The sequence below is a fragment of the Urocitellus parryii genome, chromosome 14 (genome assembly GCF_045843805.1).
Source record: "Urocitellus parryii isolate mUroPar1 chromosome 14, mUroPar1.hap1, whole genome shotgun sequence".
In the NCBI taxonomy this organism is placed as follows: domain Eukaryota; kingdom Metazoa; phylum Chordata; class Mammalia; order Rodentia; family Sciuridae; genus Urocitellus; species Urocitellus parryii.
The window spans coordinates 12752003-12776017 of NC_135544.1; positions in this window are offsets into that span (position 1 = coordinate 12752003).

Sequence of the window (24015 nt, forward strand, 5' to 3'; positions counted from 1 at the left end):
TGACTTTTATATGCTAATATTTTATCCTAAAACTTTGCTAATTCATTGATAGTTGTATCAGGTGTGTGTGTGTGTTTCCATGTGCTTCTGTTTATGTATAATAGTTAAGTTTTTCTACTTTTTAAATATTCTGCACATAAAATCATGTTATCTATGAACAGAAATTATTTTACTTCTTCCTTTAAAATATGGATATCTTTTCTTTCTTGTTCTTACCTAATTGCTATAGCTCAAAAAGCCAATAACATGTTGGGTACAGGAGCAAAACTGGGGTAACATATACATCTTGTAATTCATTCATTAATTTTGAGGGGAAAAAGGCTAATTTTTACTCTTGTTTGCTAACCTCATATTGTAAATTACTCAATCACACTTTATGCCGATATTTTCCAAAAATATTCCTACAAAACTAGTTAAATTAGAAAAAGGTAAGTGAGGCAAAAATAATCACATACCCAGATGACTAATTATTAATGGCTTACTCAAATGACATGACAAATCATTATCTAACTAATTATGCATAATGGAATGTTAACATATCATATATGAATATGCAAGTATAAATTCATATCATGTACAACCACAAAAACATGAAGTTATACTCCATGCAGGTGTGAAATATCAAAATACATTCTACTGTCATGTATAACTAAAAAGAACAAATAAAAAATTTTTTAAAATGTTAACAATAAAAATACCACTGATATAAAATTCAGAATAATCCTAACTATAGATGTCAAAATCAATGACTATATATAATATTTACAGAAACCATGTGAAGGCAAGCCGCTCAGATTTTTTTTTCTTGAAATTATGACTGCTGAGATTATTATATTGCAATATGAGAATTTTTGTACCAGAATCAGAATAATAACATGAATAGAAAATTTTCAACGTGTGCATCTCTTAAGCATGTGAGAAACTAATTTTTTTTTATTTTACATGAAACTGAGAATGATTATTTTATGTTTTATTTTAGTATTGTGTAAATAAAACCTGCAGAGAAACCCATTTAATGAGATATAACTGTAATGCCACTAAAAAATGCAAAGGGAATGGGGTAAGTAACTTTTTCTTCAGTAATTCTAAATTTCATTTATTATCATGAGTAATTTAAAAAGTAAATAATTATCCTGTTTGAGGAGATTGAGGGTCTATGTTACTTTAAAACTAACTTTGTCTTTAAAACTGACCAAGATTATTATGAAAAAAATTGAGTTAATTTAACATTTTTAATTGGATTGTACTTGATGTTTATTTAATTTGTTATAAGCATTCACAACTTGTGAAAAGCATTTATTCTTTTGTATACACAATAAATTAATATTTAACTTATGTTATGAACATTTTTTCTCCCTCACATGCTTAATAATGAAAATGTATGGCTCTAAAATATTTTACAAAAATAATAAAAACATTAACATGCTAAGTATTTTTATATTATACCTATGAAGAGGTTTCCAATAGAAAACTTAGCCTCATTTGAAAAAAATGAATGTTTTTTTTCTCAATTGTTCACCTATTTTAATCTATTAAGATAAATTTGTTGTACTTTTACATCACATATATTTTACAATTTATAATTTTGGGATTTTTGTTAATTTTCTAAAAGAAGATGAGTATATGATCCAGTCAATGATATATGGATGGACTAAAATTAATAAAATATATTAGCATTCAACTTTGTAATTTTTAAATTGTTTTGATGCTGAAGAAATAAAATGCTGCCACATTGTTATTAATCTGTTTTGAACTGTTAACAAGGAAATAACCATGTTCTGGTTTTCACTTTCAGTAACAATGTTTTCCATGATTGGTTGCATCATTTTGTCCAATTTTCTGTTTTAATCATTCAATCTTAATATTTTTATAAAATCTCAAATCAATGTTATCATTGTGAAGTTTGATACTTTGCTTTAATCAGATATAAATGTTTTCTTAAAAGAGTACTATAACTGTTATTTTACTTAGGCATTCTAGATGTTTTCATTTTGATGAAATATGTAATATGAAATAGGACATTCATTAAGAAAGTCTGTAAGTTAGAACTTTTATATTAATTTTTGTTTATACTTTTCTGTGAATGCTCTATTCCACAGTAGAAATATTTTAAAATAAAACTCTTCAAAAATAATTAATTAACTAAAAAGTAACTGAATTTAGGAAAAGCTATGTTTATACCCCAATGCCAGATTTCAATGGACTGCTCTATTGTTTTCATTTTCAGATCAGTTTTATTAGTACATAAGTGTTCAGAAATAGTGCACATTATTGGCCTTCAAGTATGTATAATGACTTGTATCCTTGATGGAATATCATACAGCACAGTTTCACTGCCCTACAAATGTCCTGTGCCACATCTTATGTTTTTCCACTATCCCTCCAAACTTCAATTATATTTTTACTATCTCTTAGCAACATTTATCTAAAATTCTTTCATACCTTTCCATGACTTTGTAGCTGACTTTCTTTATTGCTGAATATATTTTATATTTCAATTATAAAATATTGACAATTATAGTCTTATTCTTGTTTCATTAATGGTACACTTTTTTCTTGACTAATTTCCCTAGAAATTTATCATTTCATTACTCTGAAAATTAGTAATCCAGGCATCAATATTAGAAAGTTAGGAAAAGAACAGAGTACGAAATTAAAAGTTTTAGTATGCAAATGAATATAAGTGGTGAATATACTTATATTGTCCTCATAGTGAAAGAAATGATTTTACAACTTCACATTTTACTTTAATGTTTACAGAAGATTGGTTAAATGCTTTTCATATTAAAGAAAATAATCCTTATATTTCAATTCACTATTTTTATATAAATCAATGCTGAATTTTGTCTGAGTTTTTAAAATATCTGTTGCTCTTAACATATAAATTCTCTTTTTTAATCTATCAAAGCATGTTTTATTCAGCTTTTAGCTGATGTAACTGAAAGACCTGACAATAACAATTTTAGAGTAGGAAAAGTTTATTTGGAGGCTCTCAGTTTCAGAGGTCTCAGTCCATAGACAGCTAGCTCCATCCCTGGGGGCTCAAGGTGAGGCAGAACAGTATGGTGGAATGGCATAGCAGAGCGAAGCAGCTCACAATGATGATCAGAAAGCAGAGAGAGAGACTCCACTTACCAGATACAAAATATATACCCTAAAGGCATGGACCCTAGGATGCACCTCTTCCAGTCACACCCTACCTACATTCAGTTAATCCCATGAGGGGATTATTTCACTTATTGGGTTAAGCTTTCATAACCCAATCATTTCTCTTCCAAACTTTCTTGCATTGCCTCACACATGACCATATCTCCTGGCCCCCCAAAGCTGATGATCTCACAATGTAAAATATATTTAGTCCATTTTCAAGAGTCCCCATAGACTAAATAGTTCCAAAATTCCCCCAAAGACACCTGTGAGACTCAAAGCTCACATTGTGAGCTCCTGTAAAAATCAAAAGCAATTTACAAGTATCCAATATATAAAAGTACAGAGTAAATATTGTCATTCAGAGAAATAGGAGGGTAGGAAAAATGGAGGGGACCAAAGCGTGACAGAAATTCAACTGGGCAAAGAAGTTCTTCAGATCTGTGTGCAGCATCTGGAGTACTTGGTATCGTGATATTTTCATCAAAGGCTTTTGTAGCTCTGGCCCTCTGTTTTTGTTGATTGCAGCCCACATGGCTTCTCTTTTGGCTTGTCTATGCTCAATTCCCATAGTGTTCTTCAACAGATGTTTCACTGTACTAGAGTTTCTTAATCTTGGGGCTCCCCACTCGCGCTTAGGTTTCCTCCTCGTTTCTCCATGTATTGCCCTCTCTGGGGCTACACACAGGGACTCCAAACTTTGTGCACATTGTCTGGCCTCCAAGGCCTTCCTTTGAAATCTTAGTGGAAGCCTCTAAGACCTGCTAACTCCAGCATCCTGTAATCCTGCAGAACCAGGATTGTTGCTGAGGTCTGCCATCATTTTGAGCAGTAGGCAAGCCTCTAGGGATCACAGCTGCTGCATCCTGGACAGCTGAGCATGAATACAAAAAAAAAAAAAAAAAATCCTAGGCTACCCAGTGCCAGCAAGTGTCCCCATTGGTCTCTTCTCAAAGGAATTTTTACTTTTATTCCCTTGAACCTGAGATGAGTGTGGTCTTGCCAATTCCTGAGATGCCCTTAAGCTATCTTTCATATCTTCAGCAAAATATTTAGCATTTCTTTAGTGGCAGTAATGTCTTTAACAACTGCAACTTCCTTGGCCTCAGTTTTGCTCCCACTTTTCAAGTCTAATTTTTAAAAATCTTTCTGCTGTGCTTTCTGTTCCTGATTATTACAATAAATTTGGCTAAAAGCTGCCAGCAATAATCATTCCACTGCCTGAATACTAAGTTGCCTAGAAATTACTTCCGCCAGATTAAGAAGTCCATCACTTTTAAAATTAGCTTCACAGAAAATCTCAGGACACAGGCAAAATGCATCAGCCAGAGCATAACACAAATGGCCTCTAACCCAATTTCCAATAGACTCCTCCTTCTCTGAAACTTCTTAAGCCCTGTCTTTATTGTCCATAGTCCGATTGGCATTCTGGTCTTCTGAGCTTCCACCAAAATTGCTCATTAAGCGCCACTTACAACAATCTAAGACTTTTCCAGCTTGCATCAATAAACTTGCCAAAATTCCTCCAACAAATTCCAAAGAATTCCAAAAGCTTGTAAACCACATGGTCAGGTTAGTCACAGCAAGGATCCCACTCTCAGTACCAATTTCTGTTTTAATCAGCTTTTTAATTACTGTTATAAAAGAATCTGCCAAGAACAATTTTAAAGGAGAAAAAGCTTGGGCCTCACAGTTTCAGAAGTTTCAGTCCATGAACAGCTGAATCACCTGCCTTTGGTTATCACTCAGTTAATCGCCTCAGGGGATTAATTAATTGAATGGGTTAAGGATCTCATAATCCAATCATTTGTTCTCTAAACTTTCTTGAATTGTCTCACACATGAGTTTTGGGGTGACATCTCCCATCCAAACCATAACAATGCATGGATAAATTAACTGAGTTTTTAGTTAGATATCATCTTTCAATTCCCAGAATTAAACCATTCATGATCTTTTCAATTTTTGAATATTTTGTTTGGTACAACTGTTAAAATTCTATGAATGCTATTTATCATAAGTTTAATATGTTGTACTTAATGTCTTTGTTTAACATGTTTTTTAATACCAATATCAATGTTATGCTATGTTGCGGGTGCTTCTTATATATTTTCTATGGTACCTTTCAAAACTTGTAGACATTTTCAGGACAGTTTATAGTTCAGAGAAAAAGTGCCATGTAAGAACAGTTGCTATATGTCCCCTTTTCTCTCCCTGACCCCATTTTTGCTATTATTTATATCTTTGTGTCTTGCCTTAGTATGGTATAGTTGATATAACTCAAATGTCATCTTTATACGGGATTACTATCTAGGTTCCCCATAGTTTGTATTAAGATCAATGCTTTTTAGTACATATTATGGGTATTCAAATATATATGACATGTATTCATATAGAATAGTTTCCCTGTCCTAAAAATATACTATATGACATACTACACATTTCCTATAGCCTTTCAAACTCCAATGATCTTTTTACTATCACTTAGCAATATTTAATCTAAGATTATCCATATTTTTTAGTGGCTTTATAGTGGATTTCCTTTTGTCACTGAATAGTATTCAATTATACAAAGGTAGGAAAGTTTGTTCATTTCTCCATGAAAAGACAAATTTGTCTCTTCTAATTTTAGATAACTATTAATAAAGCTACTATAATTACTTAGGTGCAGGTTTTTGTGTGGATGTAAATTTTCAAATCTGTTTGATAAACAAAAAGAAGCACAATTACTGGTTTGTATGGCAACTTGTTTGGTTTTGTAAAGAATTGCCAAACTATCTTTTAAAGTGGCTGTACCTCATTTCTATAAAATATGAGTGGGAGTTCCCATTGATAGATACCTCCACCAACAATTGATGTGTTGGATTTTAACTGTTCTAATTACTGCGTAGGACTAACTGGTTTTCATTTTAATTTATCATTCCTTAATGATATAATTTTGATCATTATTTCATAAGCTTTTTCACCATCTACCTATCTTCTTGATGAAGTATCTGTTATATTCTTTGCCTCTTTAAAAAAAGGAATTTTGACATTGTTGAGTATTAGTTCTTTGTATATTTTGGCTCAGTCCTTTATTAGATATGTCATCTTATAAATATTTTCTTTCAGTCTGAGACTTTTGTTTCCTTGAATACCATTCACAGAACAGAGAGTCAGTTTTAATGAAGCTCATCTATTTGTATTTTATAGAATAATAAGTTTGGCATTATGTCTGAAAGCCCCCATCATCAAAGTCAATGTCACTAGATTTTCTTCTACATTGTCTTCTAGGAATTTAATGACTTTTCATTTTACTTTTAAGTCTATGATCCATTTTAGAGTTGTATTATGAAAACCATACTGATTTATATTGTGCTGAGGATATCTAGCACTATTTGTCAGAAAATCATGGAAAAGAAAATTACAATTACTTTTTTATCAAAGAATATATTTGATTTCTATTTGAACATATTTATTTGGATCTAATATTAGATGCTCTCCTGTTATATGTATTTATTTATTTTTATTCTGCTAATGCTACACTTTTTGTGATTAATATAGCTTTATAGTAAATCTTGATGTTGGGTCAGCAAAGTGGTCCATCTTTGTTCTTCAACATTGTGTTGGCTAATCTGTCTTTTGTCTTTACATGAAAACTTTAGTTTGAAAAATCAGTTTGTCAATATTCAAATTAAATCAACTGGGATTTTGATCAGGATTTTGTTTACTGTATAGATCAAATAAGAAAGAATTGATATCTTCGTAATATAGAGTCTTTTTTCCATTGGAACATCCCTACATTTATGTAGACCTTTCAGATTGTTTAATCAGATTTTTATGGCTTTCTAACAGATCATGAAGATAAGTTACCCAATTTATAAATAAGAATGCCATTTTGTTCCAGGACAAATTGTATTATATTTTTAATTTTAAATGTCAATTGCTTTTTGCTCTATATAGATAAGCATTTGACTTTTGTACATTAATATCACGTTATGTAAACTTGTCATAATCACTTGATAGTACTGGTATACTTTCACTGACTTTTTTTAGATTGTTCACACAGATAATCATGATATTTAAGAACAAATACATTTTATTTATTTATTCACAATTTTTAAATATTTCATTTCCCTTTCTTGTCTTATTGCATTTCCTAGAACTTATAGTGCAGTGCTGTAAAGGAGCAGTGAAGAAAGATATGTTTGCATGGCTTCCAATATTACCAAGAAAGCCTCTGATTTTTTTTTTTAACATTGTGATGTTAAGTGGAGGAATTTTTTGTAGATGTTCTTTCTCAGTTTGAGGAACTTTCTCTCTATTCCTCATTTATTTGTTGAGAGAAGGCAGAAAGTATATTTAATCATGCCATATATGAAAAAAATCAAGTTGTGGAAACAAAACCCCCATCTAAAGTGTTTGAAATTAGAATAGCAATTAATTCCCCTTCAAAAATTTCTAATTCATTGAATGGGGCATACATGGGCTTCTAGGATGTTGGTGGCATAATATTACTTCAGTATATCTCAGTTAGTTATGCTTTTCTGTTTGAAAATTAGCTGAACTGCATACTTATTATGTTCAAATTATGGTCTTATTATTTAATAGCATATTTTCATAAAAGTTTTCATTTATAACATCAGAAAAACAAGAGGAGTAGATTATTATTGCATCTGACACTAGAAAAAACTATAAAACAAATAATTTAAAATATTGAAAATGTATATGAAATGGCAGAATTGTTGGAAAACTTAAGAAAATAATCTTAAGAGAAAATAATCACAAATAATTTGTGATTATTGAAAAAAAACTGTAATCATTTGCCTTATTACAATAAAGTAGATCCAAATGGCTACCACAACAAATTATGCCAAACATATGAGAAGAAATGATGCCAACTTATGAAAATTTTCTATTATAGATTTCCAGTTTCTAGTCTGGCGTGTGAGCAACTTAGAAGTCAAACATTGCCATCCTTATAATAAGAAAAAAAAGCCAAATAAACTAAAAACCAGCAACACTTTTTAGATCCATCAGAGAATGGTCACAATGCCAACACTGCCCTCAAAATTGTAAATTCATAAATATGGATACAGAAGTTTAGAACAAATCCACAGACAGAAAACTCCACAGGAATCCATGCTGGAGTAGCAAAATCTAAACTATAGTTAATGGATTGCTGGGGACTAGTGTAGACAAGTTTAAGAGTGAAAAATCACAAAGGGACCCAGTCTTAGGAGGGATTCCTACACTTTCATGAGTTTTACCACCTGGGGGCCAATCAGATTCTGATAGTGAAGATTAGAAAGCATGACCTGTCTTCCCCCACCATGGTTCCAGCATGGGGAGGAAAAAGTAGTTATGCTGAAATATACTCCAAGAATTGTGTTTTATGAATGAACTGACACTGAAAGTAAAATATTTCATCAGCACCTAAATGACTTGAGTTTAACAGATCCTAACTTGAATGAAAGGAAATACCTAATTTCAGAATTCTCCAACTTAAAACAGAAAGGAAATATTCACTCAACTAAAATACACTCAAACGTTGTACCTGGGGTAACAGAAATGCTCACATTGAACGTTTTTAAGGACTAGGGTTGTGGCTCAGTGGCAGTGCACTTGCCTGGCATGTATAAGGCACTGGATTTGATTCTCAGCACAATATATAAATAAATAAATAAAATAAAGGTCTACCAACAACAACAAAAATATCTTTTTTTTTTTAAAAAAAAGAACTTTTTTAAAACTCCTGCATAGGGTAAGAGGAATTTCTAATTACTGATCCCACTAGATTTCCTGTGGCATGAATTGCAGTTTGGCTGCAAAATATGTCCACATGTCAGATCACAGGGTCATAAGCTCATTAACAACCAGACACCTAAAGTTAAACTACAGAATACTTGTTTCTCCATAATTTTTTAACCACAACAAAAAACTCTGTAAAGTAGAATACAACTAAAAAATAAAACTGCATGCCTTAGACCTTGTTTGAAAAATTTCTAAGGCAACTCAAAGATAATAGAGGAAACAAAAAAGAAGAACAAGAGAGGAAATTATAGCTACTGACACCTATGTCAATACAAGACAGTAAACAATTCTTAAATTCTAACACAAAAAAATTTGATCCAGTTTGTTGTTTTACTTATAATACATATATATATATATATATATATATATATATATATATATATACAACTTTCAATAATAAATTACAAGGAATGTTAAAAGATGAAAAACACAACTTTAAGAGAAATAACAAGGGCCAGAACTCAACTGGATGAAAGATCAGAACCATCAGACTGGGTTTTTAAAACAAATATGACTCAATATGTTGGGGGAAAGTGGAGAAAGCATACAAAAACAGATGGATAATGTAAGCAAAGAGATTGAAATCTAAGAAATAATTAAAATAAAATACTAGAAAAAAGAAAAAAAATCTAACTTAAATGAAGAATGCCCTGGGTGGGTTCATCAATAGATTGAACATGGTTGAAGAAGTGATTGGTGAGCTTGAGGAAATGTCCATAGAAATTTCAAAAACTAAAATGTAAAAAGGAAAAAAAAAACCTAAAAAGTCAGGAAAAAAATTCTAAGGATTGTGGGACAGTTTAAAACATGTTGTTATGATTTAGACATGATTGTGTTCCCAAAAACTTCATGTGTAAGACAATGAAAGAAAGTTTAGTGATGAAATTATTGGGTTATGAAAGTCTTAACCTAATCAGTGCATTGATCCCCTGATAGGGATTAACTGGATAGAAGCTGTAGGCAGGTATGTGACTGGAAGAGGAGTGAGTGGGTCATTAGGGGCATGCCTTTGGGATATATATTTTGTCCATGGTAAGAGAAGACTCTCTCTTTGCTTCTTGATTCCCACATCCTAAGCTGCTTTCCTCTTCCACACTCTTTCATCATGATGTTCTGCCTTACCTCTAGCCCAGAGCAATAGAACTAAGAGTTCTGAAACTGTGAGTCCCCAAATGAACTTTTCCTCCTCTAAAATGTTATTGACACAGTTTCTCGTCACAGCAGAGAGAAGTACTGAGAAGTGGGGCCATTGCTATGACTAACCTGACCATGTGGTTTAAAAGCCTTTGGATCTGGTTTGTGAAGGAAGGAATTTTGAGAGGTAAAAACTGGAAAAGCTTCAGATTGCATAAGCAGAGCTTAATGAGCAATTATGGTGGGAGCTAAAAAGACCAGAATGCTGATAGGACTATGAACAGTAAAGACTGGGTTCAAGAGGTGTCAGAGGGGAAAAAAGACTCCACTGAAAATTGGACTAGAGACCATTCATATGAGGTTCTGGCTAAGAAGTTGTCTGCACTTTTCCCATGTCCCGAGACTTTTCCTGAGGCTGAATTAAAGGTGATGAACTTCTTAATTTAGCAGAAGAAATTTCTAGACAGCATAGCATTTAGGCAATGGCATGGATATTACTGGTGGCTTTTAGCCAAGTATACTATGACAATCAGGAGCATAAAGTAGAGCAGGGAGATTTGAAAAACTTGGAGTTTTACCAGAAAATTGCAAGTAAAACTGGGGCTAAGGAAGTTGTGGTTGTTAAATGGATTATAGTCACTAAAGAAACACTGGATACTTAAGAACAATAAGAAAGATGTCTTGAGGGAAACTCAGGAATTGGCACGACCACACCTATCTTAAGCTCAAAGGTATAAATGTAAAAATTCTTTTTGAGAAGTGATCAATGGAAACTGAGACTTCTTAAACCATGAGCCTCCAAATCAACTTTTCTTCCTCCTCCTCCTCCTCCTCCTCCTCCTCCTCCTCCTCCTCCTGAGAGAAAGAGAAAGAAGACAATGGTACACCCTGCTTGCACAGGGGTCCTAGGAAGTTATTTCACTATGTTTAGTCACCTAGGCACTCAGAGCCTACTGCAGCATTCCCTAGAGACTTGCTTACTGTTCAAGATGGTGGCAGACCATCAACCATGTGGTGCTGGTTCTTCAGAATTACAAGATGCTGAATTTAGAGGTCATGGAGGCTTACACAGATTTCAAAGGAAGGCCCAGGACTTAGGCAAAGTGCAGAAGTTTGGGCAGCCCTTGAGAAGGCAATGCATGAAGAAATGAAAAGGAAGCTGAAGCTTCAGCTACAGTGGAGATTCCAAGCTTAAGAGAGCTAGTGGAAAGTCTGCTGAGGTCAGCTTCAGGAAGGAATCAAGCAGAAATAAGACAAGAGAAGCCATTTGGGCTACAATTAGCAAAGCCATAAAGAGAAAGCGGCACAAGTCCTTTGGTGAGAACATCATGATGTCATGTGCCCCAGATGCTGGATTGGCAGTTACAGGACTTGTTTGCGTAGCTGGATTTCTGTCTTGCTTTGGTCCCATCCCTTCTTTCTGTGCTCCTATTTCTCCCTTGAAGAATGTAAATGTTTACTCTTTGCCTTTATATATTGGATATATGTAACTTGCTTTTGATTTTTACAAGGGCTCACACTGAGTGTTTGTTCTGAGTCTCAGAGGGCACTTTGGAGTTGGACTTTTGGCAGTTATGGGCTATGTGGACTCTTAGAAATGGACTAAATGTATTTTGCATAGTGAAATTCGCATGAGCATTTGGGGGCCAGGGTGATGTTATGGTTTACATATGATGTGTCCCTCACAACTTCATGTGAGACACAGTACAAGAAAGTTTAGAGGTAAAATGATTGGGTTATGATAATATTGACCTAATCAGTGCATAATACTTTGATGGGGATTAACTGGATGGTAACTGTAGGCAAATAGGGTGTAGTTGGAGGAGATAGATCAATTGGGGCATGCCTTTGTGGTATATTTTGTTCCTGGTCTTCAGAGCCCTTCCTTCCTTCCTCTCTCTCTCTCTCTCTCTCTCTCTCTCTCTCTCTCTCTCTCTCTCTCTCTCTCTCGCCCCCCCTCTGTCTCTCTCTGATGTGATGTCCTGAGCTGCTTTCCTCCTCCACACTCTTCTGCCATAATGTTCTGCCTCACCTCTAGCCCAGAGCAATGGAGTTGGCCATCTCTGAACTGAGACCTCTGAAACTATGAGCCCCCAAATGAACATTTCCTCCTCTAAAATTGTTTATGTCAGGTCTTTTGGTCATAGCAGCAAAAAAGCTGATCAAAACAGATATGAAAGTATAGCACACATATAATGGACATATCAGGCTTCCCCCTTTCTCCCCCAAACCCCAATAAAACAAAAACATAATTTAAAATCAGAACAAGTTTCAATTAGCTATCTGACTATGAAGGCCAAAAAGTTTACAGTCTATCATTTTCCAACTAGGGAACAAGAAAAACCCACAGGTAGTGTAAAGCAACCTTAGTTCAAAAGCCCTCAAACAAGGAGTTTTGATTCTATAATATCTAAGCAAAAGGGTTTCAGAAAGAAATTTCACATTTTCCCCATCTTTTGCTCTGTTTATATACTTAACCCATTAAATAATGCATACCTACAATGGTGAGGATGGATCTTCTTACTCAGTCTGGCATGTAAGGATGTCACATATTTCAGGATGTCACTATTTTACACTTAGTCTGTTATCTCTTATTAGTAGCAGAATTGAATTGAACTTTTTGGTCATCCCATTGATTTCTGCTAAGGAGTTGAGGTGAAACAACTCCACAAATTTGGAGTACAGAGGTATTCTTTAACCAGAAAAGGAAACATGGTATTCCATGTGCAGTTGATTATTCAAAGTTAGAGGCAAATTGTTATGCCTATTTGGCATATTGTTGCCACTATTATTTTTGCTCAGCTTTAAAATCACACTTTCCAAATTGCTACCAAGCTTGGGAACAGCTATCAAATTACTTTTTCTTTAGACATTATTTCCTTCACATATCTCAAATGCATAACATGGCATCTGGGTTAATTCATTTTCTTCCATTGGTATACCATTTCAGTTTAACAACTATAAATATTTTAGTAATAGAAATGTCACTGCATCCCAAAAGCTGTCTATGCTCTCTCAGGGTCTTCAATGAAACCTGAACAGTAAGTGACTCAGTCCCAAAAGACCAACTAGATATCATTTTCTCAGATTACTAATGCTCACAACTATTATAAGTTGTGTTTACTGGACAGCAATTGAAGAAATGGAGATAATTCTGCAGAATAAAGAGAGTGCTCTTAAAGATAAATATCTATGAAAAGAAAGGCAAAATAGATTTGGGCATGGTGAGAGAGAATTTGAACTGCAAAGTAGTTTCCAATAAAAACTTCATTCAGCTGTGTAGGAAGTCCTAAAGATGAAATGACCTGTTAAAAATGACCCAAGTTGGAGTGAGAGATTCAAGGTTTTAAAATCCCACATCAATCATCCATCAATTGTAAACTTTCCTGAAAAGGTTATAACCTTGAAATTTGTTAGTTTTCTTTATTTGAAGAAATTCCCAAAGGAGGCTGAGGAATGTAGGTTAGCAAGAGGCTGAGAGCTCTGATAAAAACTAAGCTGATGGTTTATTATGATCTTTGTTTTATGACATTGGGATTAAACTTAGATCATTGACTTTTAGATTTTCGTTTATAAAATAAGCATTTAAAACTATAAATTTTCCTTTCTTTAGTTGTATTTCTAAATTTTTACTGTTTTATTGTCATCACCTATCAATTTTTATTTCCTTTTGATTTGTTTCTTTGCACAGTGGATTATTTAGAAATGCATTTATTGCCAAAATGTTTAGCTCTTTCCAAATAATTGTTATTGACTCCATTATGGTCAGGGAATATCCTCTGTTTTTATTTCTATTAAATCTTTTATCACTTTCTTTATGGCATACCGTATGTCCTATGAATATATTGTGTACATTTGAAAAGATGATTATACCATGTACCTGTGAAAACAGGTTGTACCCATTAGTCATAAGATTAAAGATCTATAAATAACAACTATGTCTACATAACTGGTAATTATTTGAGATTCTCTGTCTCTACTGTCTTAAAAATTGTCTAGTTGTCAATAATTGAGAGAGGTTTCAGAATCTTCCATGATTTGGAATTGAATATTTCTCTTCTATCCCACATACAGTTTTCATAATAATTATTCAGGGATTATCTAGAAACTTGGGCTGAATTTATAGAGAGAGTTTGGATTCATCTGTCCTCAATTATTATGACTTTTATCAGATTTTAGCTGTCCCACTGCTTCTGTGAGTGTTGCTGTCCTCAGATTAAAGTGGTTGCCAGGCCAGGGGCAGTGTTATACCAAGAAGGACTGCATGACCCCAGGTGTTTGAGGTCAGCCTAAGCAATATAGATTGATTCAGTCAGAAAAAAAGAAAGGAGAAAAACTGCTGCAGTGTAAAGCCCTTCCCATGTGGATAATTTCCACCTCCAACATTCCACTACTTTGCAAGTGTTTGTGCCTTTTATAGGCACCACTGTTTTATTGTTATTGTTATTTTGTACAAAATTTACACTTTATAATTATAAAAAAGAGAAATGCACTCTTCCATATGAGAAGTAAAACCATTTATCTTTTGTTACTTATTTCTTATTGACCTACCTTTAGTTCATAACTAAATTAATTCAGTGTTTTAAAATTTGTTGTGACTTAATTTATGTCCCAGTGTATGAGTGCCACGACACTCGACTAACTCAGTCAGGGTCACCCCAGGTGAATTGGGCTGGCACAAAATAATCACACAGAGTCAGAGAAAATACCTTTTTCTTGGGGTTCAGGGATGGTGCCTCTGTCCCAGCTCCTACAAGGGAGGCTGGCAGAGAGAGAGAGAGAGAGAGAGAGAGAGAGAGAGCGCGCGCGCGCACATCCTAAGCCCTGTTTATTGAGAGAAAGATACTTGAGGAAGTTCCACCCAAATGAGGCAAGGGATGGGGTTTCGGGGGGGGGGGGTATAGCCCAGTTTCATTGGGTGATACCCAGTCCAAGAGCATCATTCCCCTGGAGCAGAGGTGGGGTCCACCTGCTGTCTGGATGGGAAGCCAGTCCCACACACCTCCGTTGTTCAAGGCTAAGGGTCCGTGCTCACTCCTGTGTGGCAGCTCCTGACATGAGTGTATGATTAACGTTGGTATATATTGTGAGATCATTAATTCAATGTGCATTAAGGGAGAAAGAGCTGGGTTGGGGATGTTGGGGATGCAGCTTGGTGGAAGAATGCTTACCTAATATGTATGATCCCCAGCACTAAAACAGACATATATACATGTGTATAATTCAAGATTATTCTATATTGTCTCTTATGCTTTATTTTTTTCTTGTTTCGGATAGGGTAAGTTCCCTATCAGAATTGAAAGTTCCCATTACTATTTTGGAGGTGACTATTTTTCTCCATAAATCTATCCGTTTTTTCCTTGTATAGTTTTGAGGTGACACAGTCAAATCAGTTTACAAATTTACATTTTACAAATAATCCTCTTAATTTTTAAAATATTTCCTCAATTATTTTGCTTTACTTTGCATTGTCCATTTACATATATTAGCTTTCTTTTAACAAGTATCTGCATAATATAGGTTTTCAGTCCTTTTTCCCTACCTCATGTTTGAGATTTGTCTAAGAATCACAGATTTTCTAATTTAACTGTCAGGCTTTGTATTTAAACATATATGTACTGTAATTATTAACATATACTGAAATCTCATATGTATGTGCTTCCCTTTTATTATTAATATTATTTTAAAGTATCAAATCTTAATTATATATTCACTGGGTATAATGTTATGTTCAATATATGTACATAATGTGGAATAATTGGATCAAACTAATTAAAATGTCTATTACCTCACTTATTTTATAGTCAGATCTTTAATTTTTTTATGTATTGTTGCCTTCTTTCTTGTGTGGTGAGATTTCCAATTAAGTCATACTTTTTCCTCTGCTTAAAGGTAAGAAAATTCTTTACTTTCATTGATTACCATGGGTTTTTGTATTTTCTCATAAAAATGTTTCATTGTCTTGTGTTTTTTCCATTCTCCATTGATAATGCAAGTTTCTTAGAACATAGCAACTTCATTTAAATCTTTTCAAAAATATTAAGTATATGTAAATTATTTTTTGGAGCACATAATTGTCTCAAATTATTAGCATCTGTCAAGTACTCTTTATCTTTCTTCTAGTCAAGACTTTCCTGGAAACGTAGCTACTATCTTGATTTTGAATTTTATGTAAATTTAATTTATAAAATTGTTGCCTTCTGGCATGAAAAATTTTTTCTTATTTTAAATTTTATCCATATTATTGCATGTAAAATTTTGGCTCAATCTTATTTCTTAGTATATTTGTATTGTGCAAGTATATCACCATCCACTGCACTACTATTGGTGGGCATTTTGGCAGTTACCAGTTTTACATTATGCTATGCTTTGTTATTATTACCAGACACGATGCAATAAGATTGTTATTCACACCTTTTGGTTAACATATACTATTTCTATTTGGCATAAATGTTAGTTTGCTCAGGCTGTCATAACAAGATACCATATCTGACTAGATTAAAAACCAGGTATATATTTTTTGTCATCATTTTGGGGTCTAGAAGTCCAAGATCAAGGTGTCAACAAAGTTGGTTTAATTCTGTTTTCTCTGTCCTTGACTTGAAGATGGCTGCTTCTTTGATGCCTTCACATGATCTTTCTTCTGTATGCACATCTCTCAGTGGCTCTTTGTATGTGCAGATGTCTCCTTTTTATAAAGATGCAAGAAAGACTACCTTAAGGCTCACTCTGAAAGACCCAAGTTAACTTAACCACCATTTTTATCTCCAGAGGTATTCATATTATGAGGTAGTGAAGTTTAGGATTTCAGGGTACAAATTTGATGGGTTGAACACAATCTTGTCCATAACAGAACTAAGAATAAAATCATTGTCATAGCACAGACACATGTGCTGCTCTGAAATATGTATTTGGTCTTTTTCTCTGATTCCTAACAAGTGGATTTAAATTTCCCTGTTTCCTTGCTTATGGCTCCTAAAATTCTTGTCATCTCTGTAGTGATGAGTCTAATGAGAAAACTGGTAGCTCAGGGACTCTAGCTTCAGGATAGAGACCACTCAATGGAAAGATGAAGACATGATTAGAGGATTGGAACTTTCAAGCCACTTAACTTCTGGAAAGGGGAGAGGTTGGAACCCAAAGGCCAGGGATGTAATCAATCATGCCTGTCTGAGAAAACCAAAAATCCCAAAGCATTGGACTTAGAGAGATCATGCATCTGCAGGGAGAATGGCATATATCAACTCCATGTGGACAGAAGCTCCTGTGTTCAGGATGAATCCAGAGATTGTCCTATACATCTTGTTCATGTGGCTGTTCATTTATATCCTTTAAAATGCCCTTTGTAGTAAATGGGTAACTATAAGTGAAATGCTTCCATGAGTTCTGTGAGCCATTCTAGTAAATTAATTGATCCTAGGAAGTGACTGTGGCAAATCTAATTTATAACCAGTTGGCCAGAAGTTCTATCTAGAAGCTAGTTTTGTACCTGGCATCTGAAATGAGGGAACTGTCTTTTGGGAATGAGTCCTCAACCTGTGGAATGTGACACTGTCTCCAATAGTATGAGATATAGTGTAAGAATTAAAATGAATTAGAAGACTTGCAGTGTTGTCCCCTAGAGAATTTTCTTGGTGTGAGGGGGAAATACACCCACACATCAGTAGTCATGGAGGCTTTCTGTGTTGACTGTATTGTGAGAGTTCAGCAGGTAAAACCAAATTTATCTTTCCCTATATTTTCAGAGGTTATCTATAGGTTTAATAAATGATATCAAAACATTTTAAAAGTGGTTTGACATATTTATACTCCTTTAAATATCTATCTTGCTCATTTTGGCTATTCTGGTGGTTGTAGAATGGTATTACAAATTTAAGGTTGCATTTTCACTTCTTTGATAAATAATTATTTGCACACTTTTCATAGTTCTTGAACATAGAGACCCAGGAATGTCCATTTGATTGCTCCAGGTGGATTTGGATTTCTTTTGAAATTCTCCAAGGTTTTGTTTATTTTGCAGATTTTTCATCATTTTCTTGAGCATATTAACACAGTGACTGGAAAGTTATTTTTTGCTGTTTCCTCTTTAGATCATCTTAAATTGCCTTTTTATTTTTAAAAAATTCTGTCTCTTTACATGGTTAGTAATTTTTAATTAAAACTTTGAATTTTTGGTTAAATGATTGTGATGGTATTTTTCAAACAGAAGCTTCATAGTTTCCTTTTGCAGAAATATCGTGGGCCTGATTACTAAATCCAGTGTGGATTTAGTTTTATCAACGTAAGCTCATAGTTTTGGTTTATGTGTTTTATTATAAATCTAAGATTAAACTTATTAAATTAAAAAAATTCACATATAAAAGTAATATTTAATATATTCCCAAATATTTTATAATTTATCTTTTTAAATATAATTATTTAGAGAAAATTTAATGGAAATAATGTTTCCTAATCCTTTTCCATTTAACTAATTGGGTATTAACAAACATCAAATTATAACATGATGTGAAAAATTTGGAGATACTAGTATAAAGTGATTTGAGAAACATTCTATCATACTTTTCTCAAATCTTGTCAGGCTTAAAGGATATAGACATTTCATTCTAAAACTATTGGTCAAAATTAGTGAATTGTGACCTCTATTTCTATAGGACTTAGTTAATTAACTATAGTTTTCATTTTTTTCTACTAGTTGTTGATCTATTTAGATTAAAATTCTTCTAACATGAGTTGCTTATTTGCATTTTATTTAAAAACTAGTGTATTTTGTGTATATTTTAATATGTTCCAAAACCTAATATGTGCCAGATATATCTTTATAACTTATTTTTATTATTTTGCTTTTTGAATTGGTCCATTCTTGATACTTCTTTTGAATTTGTCAATATATGTATTGGTCTATTTCCTAAGTTTTACTTTTTAATCCATTTTTAACATCTCAGTCTTTATTAATTAATGTGCTTATTGTTTCATACATCACAGAATATTTATTCCTTAAATTTCCCCTTTTTTCCTTTCTTTTTTTTTTCTTTTTTTAGGTACTGAGGACTGAACTCAGGGGCACTCAACCACTGAGCTACGTCCCCAGCCCTATTTTGTATTTTTTTTAGAGACAGGGTCTCAATGAGTTGCTTAAAGCCTCGCTTTTGCTGAGGCTGGCTTTGAACTCAAGATCCTCCTGCCTCAGCCTCCTGAGCCACCGGGATTACAGGCATCTGCCACCACACCCAGCTGATAAAATAAAACTATTTCTCCCTGTATGCACAATTAAATCAACCATTTTTTTATACTTTAGAAAGCCCTCCATCTTTTACCTCTAAATTTTGTTTCTGTTTGGCAATTTTGAAAGTCAAAGTCTCTGACATTATAAGGGATTCTATGCATTATATTAATTTTGTCTCTTAAAAAATTGTTAACATTTAAATCTATATTTAAGTTTGCTACTTTATGTCAGGTGTTCTTTCACTTATGTTAGTGTGGCTTGGGAGTACCTTTTTAATTATAGTGTAGAGGGAAAATATACATAGGAGATACGCATTTTAGAGTTCTTATATATTAAAATTACAAAAAAATGTGCCCTTCCAAATAATTGGTCCCTTTTGTTGACTAAAGTTTTAAAATTTCAGTTTTATTCCCAAACTCAGAGCCCTTATTATATTGTCTTGATGCTTTTAGTCCTGTCAGAAAGGAACTGAATGCTAGTTTTATTCTCTTTACACTGTACAGAATGTGATTTCTTTTCTTTCTATCATTTTTCTTTCTTTTCTTTCTTCCTCCTTTTTCCTTCTTTCTTTTTGTTGTTATGAATATTTCTTGAGATTAGAAATATAGCCAACAAATGTTTGAGATTTGATGGGTTTGTTCATTTTTCCTATTGGAAAATCAGTCTGCTCACATGGTCTATGTCAAATTTTCTTCACTGCAGAAAAGGTGTCCAATACCATTTACCTTTTTTTTGTTGTTGTTGTTCTGGCTGATCATCTTTTCATACCAGTAAATATAAGATGATGATATCCTTTGTTGTTTTATGTTATTTAAATAAATATAAATTAATTTACAAAGGGATTTTGTGGAATAAATTTAAAATAATGCATAAGTGATATTCTAATCCTAATTTCAAAACTGTATATTAAAATGCTGATTGCCAGGCTCAGGTGGTAGCTCAGTTGGTAGAGCATTTGCCTAGCCTGTGAGAAGCACTAGGTTTGATCCTCCACATTGCATAAAAATAAATAAAATAAAGGTTTTGCATCCATCTATAACTTTAAAAAAATATTTATTGCCAGTGCACTAAACAGGTAACAGTAGGGGTGTGGCTATATAAAATAGGAGACAACTTTGTGGAAATGTAAGACTCTGATTCAATTTTTTTTTAATTGAAGTTTCTTTTGGTGTATAGGAAAGGGAGATTAAAAATTTAATGAACTTTAAACAGTTTAACAGAATAATGGTAAATGCACAATGTAATTCTGTAGAAATATCTAAACTACTGAATATTTTTAATCTAAATTTTAAATGGGCAAATTCTGCGCATTTATATAGGGATGGAAATATATTTATGGTATTATTTTGGCAAAAATACACGAATATGTGTTTGTGGCTGTAAATATGTGTGTTTATAAATGCATATAATACATACATATGTGTATGAATGAAATGTAAACTTCTTTTAGTGGGAAGTGGGACTTAGAGAGATTACAGGTATACACCACTGTATACCTGTAATCTCACTTTTAGTTACAAAATCTCATACTTTTAGTTACAAAATATGTGCTTAATTTTAAAATAAAAATTAACACTAATAAAATATTAAAGCACCGGTAATATGGAAAACTGCCAAATATAAGCTTCTAGAAATGCAAATTTATCATAAATTTATATTTATTGTTCATTTTTAATATTTTATTTTCAGATGTTTTATTTAAGAAAAGATATTCATGTAAAATAAAATGGAAATTTTTGATCAGTAGTATAAAATGTTGAAGGGTTTAGAATAAGACATTATAGTATCCATGTCAATTGATAGTTATTTTATCAAAATGTGTATAACAATTATAAATACATAAATAGAAATTGTCCAAATGGTGAAAGCAAATGTTTCCAAATCAAATAAAATAATACTTATGAAAAACTAAATTCACCTGAAGGTCATAAGTTTATTGAGTTTCATTTTTTTAAAAGATGATGGAGGAATACAAAATAAACTTTTATGTAAGTCATGATTTTTGCCATTTGAATAATTAATGTTGTCAAGATTTCACTACTTATTCTAATTATTTCTTATGTAGTCATAAAAATCTTATGAAAATTCATTATCCTTTGTAATTCAAATACTTATACCAGATATAAAGACCAAGATAATCCAAAGTAATTACACATTTTTCTGTTTCAGATATGTAACAATTTTGGCAATTGTCAGTGCTTTCCTGGCCATAGGCCTCCAGATTGTACATTTCAGATTGGTTCACCAGGGGGCAGTATCGATGATGGAAATATTCTAAAATCTGGTGAGCAAAAGTTCAATTTATAAAGCAAAACATAATTTTATTTGTTTTACAGGGTACTAATTAAAGAAATCTACTTCTGCATCAAGTCTTTCATGCTCTCCTGAGAAATTCAAAGAGTTACATGTATGGTGTTTATTTAAATTAATGTTATACAAATTTTTAATCAGATTTTCTGAGACATCCAAGATTTATTTATTTAGTTAAATGAGATAACCTAAAATAGTACTCTTAAATTTCAGTTAATATTTTAAAAATCATATAGAATAACGAAGAATACATGTGTGATTTGCATTTCATATTATTAAAACTTTGTAAATCATTTAAAAGCAACTGTAGGATACAGTGTGCAATTTGAATGAAATTTGGAAAAACATATGGCAAAATATAAAAGTATATTTTATATGGAATAATACTAAATCAATTACATTTGGAGTGGGAGTGCATATTTATATTTTCCCCTGTTCCTATGTATGAATACAATATCCTAAGGTATGTTGCTTCAACCATTCATTCATACTTTCCCTCTACAAACGTGTTGTTGGATATTTGGAGAGGCAAATTAAAATTCATATTTCATAAACTAGTTATCTAGGTGCTTGGATGTGAGGTGTCCCCAAAAGTTCACGTGTAAGACAACCAAGAAGGTTTGGAGAAGAAATGATTGGGTTATAGCCTTAACCTAATCAGTGAATTAATCCCTGGTGTGATTAACTGAGAGTGAACTGGAGATAGGTGGGGTGTGGCCAGAGGGAGTAGTTCACTGGGAGCCTGGCTATGGGGTATATATTTTGTATCTGGAACATGGAGTCTCTTTCTCTGCATCCTGATCACCATGTGAGCTGTTTCCCTTTGCCATACTATTCTGCCATGATGTTCTGCCTTACCTTGAGCCCTGAGGAATGGAGTCTTCTGTCTCTGGATTAAGGCCTCTGAAACAGTAAGCCTCCACATAAACTTTTCCTCCTTTACAACTGTGCTGGTTGGGTCTTTAAGTCACAACAGTGAAAAGAGCTGACGAAAACAAGGCGTTTGGTAACGTCAGACTGAATGAAAATATATTACTTGAAAAGCAATGACTTTAATTATAAGGGCCTGAAGCAGACAATGAAAGAAGAGAAGACAGGTAAGTTGCTATATAATATCAGGTATATGTAAGTAACAATGAGTAAAGAAAAATTATCAGTTAAAATTGATACATGAAGAAAGGTGTTTAAGAATTAAAACCAAATTTTCATTAGAAATCAGAAGAAAGCTGGGTGCAGTGGTGTATACCTGTAATCTCAGCCAGTCTGAGGCAGGGGGATCACAAGTTCCAGGCTAGCTATAGCAATTTAACAAGGCTCTAAGCAAGTTTTTGAGACCCTATCTCAAAAAAAAAAAAAAAAAAAATTAAAGGCCTGGGGATGGAACTCAGTGGCAAAATATCCCTGGGTTCAATCCCCAGTACCCCAAAGTAAAAATAGTAATAATAACAAAAATAAAATAAATCAGAGGATGGACAGAGCATGAATATAATCCAATTTTCTCAGAGATTAGTAATCCATAGTTTATGGTTAAGTAATCAAAGTAATTGATGGAATGATAAAAGTATGCACAATGAGATGAGATACAACTTCAGGAAGCAACAAGAGTTTAGAAACAAAATCTCTGAGATGATTAATAATCCTGGAAACAGAATGAAAAGGAGTAGCAAAACAGATATGTACTTCTGGCCATGGCAAAGTAATAACAGAAAGTTACCCGAATGTTTGTCAACAAGTGACAACATGGAGTATGATCCTTCAGAAAAGGGAAACATGGAATGAGCAGCACAATGGTGATACATTGTCAACCATTCTTGTGTGTTTTGGAAGATTCAGATGAAGAGAAGAAAGTGAATGTACAGAACAGATATTTTTTTTTAAGTAATGGCCCAAAACTTCCCCCAACCATTATTCTTTTCTAGAGATCAACCAACAGCTGATTATAATGAATCTTAACATAACAAAAGGTGGTTTGGGTCATCCACAACTTTCTCCTGCTCCTACAGCACACTGAAACCTGGTATTGACTTGGCCTCCTTATGAATGAAAGTCCTTTTAGGTTTTTATTCATGAAGACTATTTCTGATAACAGAGTGTGAGGTCTGTGACTTACTTCCATAGGCTGCTTCTGACTCAATTCTCTCAATGTAGTAGTTCAACCAGGAAGAAGCTACTGTAAAAAAGCATTAGCTTTGTTTTCTTCAACAACCAAAAGAGAAACAATAACCAAACCAAAACAAAATGGTAAACCCCAAGTAAAGAAGGCAGAATGAGATCTCTAGTTTTCTTTTTTTTTTTTTTTTAAGAAAAGTTTCACAGGACTTTACCCATTCACAGTTCACAGGAACAAAATTAACAAAAACCATCCTCCAGGAATCCCCAAATATGATGTGTTAGACAAAGGCTTTAAACTT